This window comes from Dasypus novemcinctus, chromosome 11 (assembly GCF_030445035.2).
Source record: "Dasypus novemcinctus isolate mDasNov1 chromosome 11, mDasNov1.1.hap2, whole genome shotgun sequence".
In the NCBI taxonomy this organism is placed as follows: Eukaryota; Metazoa; Chordata; class Mammalia; order Cingulata; family Dasypodidae; genus Dasypus; species Dasypus novemcinctus.
Genome location: NC_080683.1, coordinates 90,742,397 through 90,748,279, shown reverse-complemented (window position 1 = coordinate 90,748,279; position 5,883 = coordinate 90,742,397). Strand labels below are relative to the sequence as shown.

Below are 5,883 nucleotides of genomic sequence, written 5' to 3'. Positions count from 1 at the left end.
CATTGAGGTCATCAGCTAAGAGGAAGGAAGAGAAAGGAGAGCTGGAATTTGATTGTATTACAGACGTGTGGAGTAATGATTGTGAGGCATAGGACTCAGGCTTTTGGGCATGGTAAGACTTTAGGGCAACAATGAGTGCCCATTTAAGGTTGATACAATTCCAATGATATTTAATCAATTATATCAAATCTCTCTGAGATCAATTTCTAACTGAATAATAGCATTCAATACCATCATCTTTGAGATAACCAGCCATTCACTTTCCCGCCCCACACCCAATATTTATCATGCCTATTAAATAGTCGATATCTGTACAAAAATAAAATAGAGATGAAATTGCTCAGTTGTGACAAAGCCCAATCTCAACCCTAAATGATTTCTTACATACTCTATGTATAAAGAGAAGGAGGAAGATAAGAGAACCTAATGTGTCCAGGCACTGTGCTGTGTGAGCCTGTGCCAAGCTTGTGTTTCACTCACAACAACCTCATGTCCTTGTATCATTGTCCTCATATCACAGAGTTGGACATTGATATTCAGCAAGGCTTGGAAGTGAAATTGAGTTAGTGTCTTAGCCACTGTCTGTTGACAATCTGTTTGATTTCTAGTACTCTAGTAAGAGCTCCAATGGTTGTATTGGAGTTTTATTAATTTTAAAAATTGTTACCACAAATTTCACCCTTCTTTAACTTTAAATATTGCTTTAATGTTCTTTATTTACTCCTCAGTAGCACTCAAATAGAAGGACTCTTTCATAGTTAGGAAAGAACAGAGTCACTGCTTATCTGATTTGAGCCATCCACAATTAGAATGGATTTTCTGGAATGTTGCATCCTCTCCAGATACATAGGGGGTCACTGCAAAACCACCATAAACAAGAGTATATGTTTAGCCACAGCTAAATCAGCAAGAGTTTTTATGTTTGAGAAGATTACCGTAGGGTAGGAAACAGTCCGGAGAGAAAGGTCAACAGAATGCTAGGAAATAAAATTAATTTTAAAGTTTTCCCCAGAAATTCTGAATCAAAGCTGGTCCACAAGAGCATTTCCCAGGATTTATAATATATTTGCCCTCCAGGGACTGACTGAAAACGTTCCATAAGTTTTTGGGAAAAGTGAGCAGGGGTGGGGTGGGAAGGGGAGAGAGAATTCCTCTCTCATCTCTGTTTGGGTAGATAAAAGGTAAGTAAATAAAAAAGCAATCGAAAACTCATTTGGAAAAAAAGTCGAATCTTCAGCTTGAGAGGATAAGACCCACGCAAAGGATAACTTATCTTTCTTATTTTTTTAAAGTCATAAATACTTTCTAGTACTAAAAAGTAGAATTACATTCCTGGCTAAAATGAGGTATTTCAAGCAGTCTATGGCTTTAGAAATTAATTGAAGGTATAAAATTACATTAAACATTTACCTTTATTCCAAAAGATAATGTAGTTTTTTTTAAAAAAAGAACATATGGACAGTAAATTCAGACATCCCTTAGGTTTATTCCCAATTACAAGGACATTAAATAATTTGCTTAAATTCCTAATTAGAGCAGCTCAGACTGGCCAGATCTTCAGAGAGCCTTGTGGTCTACTGGGACAGGTGGGGACTCTCTACTGCCTTGCCCTGCTCTCTATCTTTTTTTGTGTGTGTGCTCTCAGTGGACTTTATTATTGAATAAATGAATTATGTCTATTTTTTTCTCCCCAATTATCCAGTAAAATGTTTTGACCAACAGTGAGGGTGCAGTAAATGTTTGCTGAATATACTGACTAGGTAAGAGGTGAGAAGAGATGGACCCTCTTAGCTGGATATCAAGTATCATATTTGGAATTTACCTGGAGAAGAGGAAGATGTAACCTACATGTGGTGTACAAATAAATAAACTCAGATGCCATCAAAGCAAACAATCAAGCGGAGAACACCAGCACCAGAATAAACATAGGCAAGGTTTGCCAATAACAGCAAAACTGGAACTGACAACCAAGAGATAGTTTATATTGGGCATAACTTTTCTCACCCAATTCAGTTTGAGACAGACCAATAGAGGCACTGTAAGAGACTAAGGCTGTCTTCCTTGATATTCAGACATCCAAGTTTTCAATAACTTATTATGGACCTATTACCCAACAATCAGTGTAAACCTATTCATATTTCGGGACTAGTTTCCACAAATACAAAGTTGAATTTCCTTTTATTTGTCCTAAAATGCCTACTTTCAAACTTGAAGGGCCTTCAATTATTCCATGTAGTTTCCATTAACATTCTTTTATCTTTTCAGATGAGAGTCAAAATATTTGTACAGTATTTATACTGCAGCAACTTCCACCCACACTTTGGTCTCTTGAACTTCCCTTCTTTGGTTCTTTTTCCACGTTCTCAGATCCCTCTTGAAGTGTTGTGAGCAGAACTGTACTGGGTATTCCAGCTGCAGTTTGGTCTGTCATTGTCGATTGGCTTCTGCTACGTTGTGGTCTTCCAGTCAGTTTACGTTTCTAGGACTTTAGGATCTTCTATAGTTGTAATCAAAAGACCGACTTCTTGATCTCCTTTTGTAACTCCGGCTTCTAGAATGTTTCTATCTGTCGTAATCGTCAGAGTGTGAAGAACTGTATCCTTCCTCCCTTCCTTGGCTTTCATTTGATTCGGTGTCTTCCGACCCCCTGTGCAAATTAGATTTCAATTTGACATCCCCCAAATCCATTTTCTGTCCAAGTTATGTAATGCATCTTCAGCATCATGAACATTCTCAAATCGAACATAAGCAAACCCTGTTGGACTGCGCGTGTAGAAATCAAGTGGAACATACATATCATCTCTAGGACCATAACAACCAAATCCGCGACGTAAATCTTCAGACCTGGTGTCTTCGGCCACGTTTCTCACGGACAGAGACGTGTTGGGGGTCGCAGATAACGGGAAGGACTGTGGTGCAGATCCCGGCCACGGGGAACTAATGGGCTCTGAAAGCCCACCACAGTTCCCATGGCGGGTCCTCAGACACCTCTATATCTTTTATACCAGGCCTTCTAATCCCTTCTATTCCAGTATTTAAGTATTTTTAAGAAAAGGTAACTATGGCCAGTTTACAATTGATTTCGAGGTTTATTGTCATTGATTCAAATACTGCTTCTAGGGAAGTGGATATGGCTCAAAGGTAGAGCTTCCGCCTACCATATAGGAGGTCCAGGGCCTCCTGGACGGCGTGGCAAGTTGGCCCATGTGGAGTGCTGCCTCACACAAGGAGTGTCATTCTGTGCAGGGGTGCCTCCCATGCAAGGAGTGGTCCCTGAGCAAGGAATGCAGCCCCATGCAGGAGTGCAGACTGCCCAGGAGTGGTGCTGCCCACATGGAGAGCTGACACAGCAAGATGATGTAACCAAAAAGAGACACAGAGAAGAGACAATATGAGATGCAGCGAATTAGGGAGCTGAGATGGAGCAAAAGAATGATCACCTCTCTCCCACTCTGGAAGGTCCCAGGAAGGGTTCCTAGAGCTGCCTAATGAGAATACAACAGACACAGAAGAACACACAGTGAATGGACACAGAAAGCAGCAATGCAGGGAGGATGAGGGGGGAGAAATAAGAAAAAAGAAATAGTTAAAAAAAAAGCAAATACTGCTTCTATGCTGATGATAGTAAAATCTAAATTTCCTATTCTCACAGCTAAACCAAATTCTGTATCTATATTTTCAGCTGCTTCTTTACTGCTCTGGACATTGCTTCTTGTGTATTCCTCACCATCCCCTTTAACTCAGGTTATTTCCCAGTCCTAATAAGTATTACCTTTAAAAAAATTTTTTTTCTCTTCCCCTCCCCCGGTTTTTGCTGTCTGTGTCCTTTCACTTTGTGGTCTTCTGTATCTATTTCTCTTTTGTCTCCTGGAGACCTCTGATGTGGAGAGAGGTTCCCTGTCAATTGCGGCACCTCAGTTCCTGGTCTCTGCTGTGCTTCACCTTCACTCTCCCCTTCATCTCTCTTTTGTTGTGTCATCATCTTGCTGTGTGACTCACTTATGCAGGCACTGGCTCACCACGTGGGCACTTGACTCGCTACGTGGGCACTGGCTTACCGTGCAGGCATGCTTTCTCTTCTTCTTTTTCACCAGGAGGCCTCAGGGATCGAACCCATGTCCTCCCATATGGTAAGGAGAGGCCCTATCACTTGAGCCATATGTGCTTCCCCCAGTATTACCTTCTGAAAGGATATCTTTCATTTTCTCAGAGACATTTTTGACTCATTCTTCTCTCTCTTTCTAGGCCAAGAAAGTAGAGCCAGGTACCAGACCTCTTGAACTTTACCAAATATAAAAATAATTTAGTATCAAGGAAAGGACTGGCATTCTTTCTAATGTATGTGATTTGTTTTAGTCCAGAACATCCCCAAAATCATCCCAGTTATGTTGATTTTTAAAATTTTTCCTTTCAAACATCTTTGGTGTTCTTTCTCTTCCTAGTGCTAAAACTGAAGTCAAAGTTCTTGCTACTTCCTGCCTGAAGTACCTCCTAGATAGTCTCTCCCTGCTTCAGAGCATTCTATGCCACAAATATTTCTCCTGATCAAAACTTGGCTTTCAGCTGTCTAGGATATAATCCTCCCTGTCTGACTTCCAATGCCCTTTATAATATGTCCCCATAATCTCCAGGCAGAGAATGATTTGAGACACTGAGTGGTAATTTATTAAATTATTCCCTATAATTGTTTCTTCTGCCTTCTGGCAAAAAAAAATCAAAACAAAACAAAAAACCGCACCAACCAATAATTTTAAATTTTGAATAGGGATCCATGAAATTTATAGAGAGATTAAAGAATTTCTTCATGCAGCAGACATGGTTCAAATGGTAGAGTGTCCGCCTACCATATAGGAGGTCCAGGGTTTGGTGCCCCCTGCAAGGGAAGCTGCCCTGTGTGAAAAAAGTGCTGCCTGCCCCAGAGTAGCACCACACACACACAGAGCTGACACAGGAAGATGACGCAAGGAAGAGACACAGATTCCCAGTGCTGCCTGACAAGAAGGCAAGCAGACACAGAAGAATGAATGGACACAGACAACCCGGGGTGGGGGAAGGGGAGAGAAATAAATAAAATAAATCTTAAAATAAATAAATAAATAAAGCACTTTAGAAAACCAATTCCCTTCAGCTTTTCTACTTAGGAGAGACAAAGGAGAAAATTTCAAGGGGGCTATGGGCTGGTCTCCCTTTTTTGCTGAGAAGGAAAACCTGACTGTGAGTATCTCATGGCCCTTTTATAGTCCCCTATGCTTGTCTGACTAAACCACAGCAGCATTTATATCATTAGGGGCAAAACGTGTCCCTTGGAAGGAGACAAGAGAAAATGGCAGTTGGCAAATAATTGGCATTTTCTCATTCTTAGGTGGAGAAGGCCAGTTTTCTTTCTTCATTAGAATATTTTTTCATTTCCTTAATGTTTAAATTTCTCACACTTAATGATTATTTTCCTAGCTTAGGTATAGCTTCTGTTTCCTTTCTGCTGTGCTGGAAATGTCCTGAGTATTTTTAGTGAGTTTAAACTCTGTAGTAGCCTTTACGTGACTGAAACAGGTAGTAATGTTCCCTCTATCTAGTTTATAGTCTTTTCACCAGCTAGCAAAAAATATCTGCAACTTTTACATTTCCAAATTGCATATTATTGTTACTGCAGCATTCTGAGAATATCCAATAGTTAGTACAACAAAGAATTGTTATAATTTAGATGTCACCAGTACTTTTGGAAAATAAGTTGATTTTCACTTTATCTCCTTTTCACTTATACAATAAAAGGGGTTATTTGATTTAGTGGGGAGAAAGCAGTCAAAAATTATTTGACACCATGTAGGCAACTATCTATTCATATTGTTGTGTCCCTATTTTTTTATTCAATTCCTTATTAAGTCC

General features: G+C 39.9%; 1 pseudogene; it reads right to left on the bottom strand.

Moving 5' to 3' along the window:
• Window positions 1-2,363: 2,363 nt before the first annotated feature.
• LOC105744596 (serine/arginine-rich splicing factor 10 pseudogene) lies at window positions 2,364-2,971 on the bottom strand (annotated as a pseudogene).
• Between the last annotated feature and the right edge of the window lie 2,912 nt (window positions 2,972-5,883).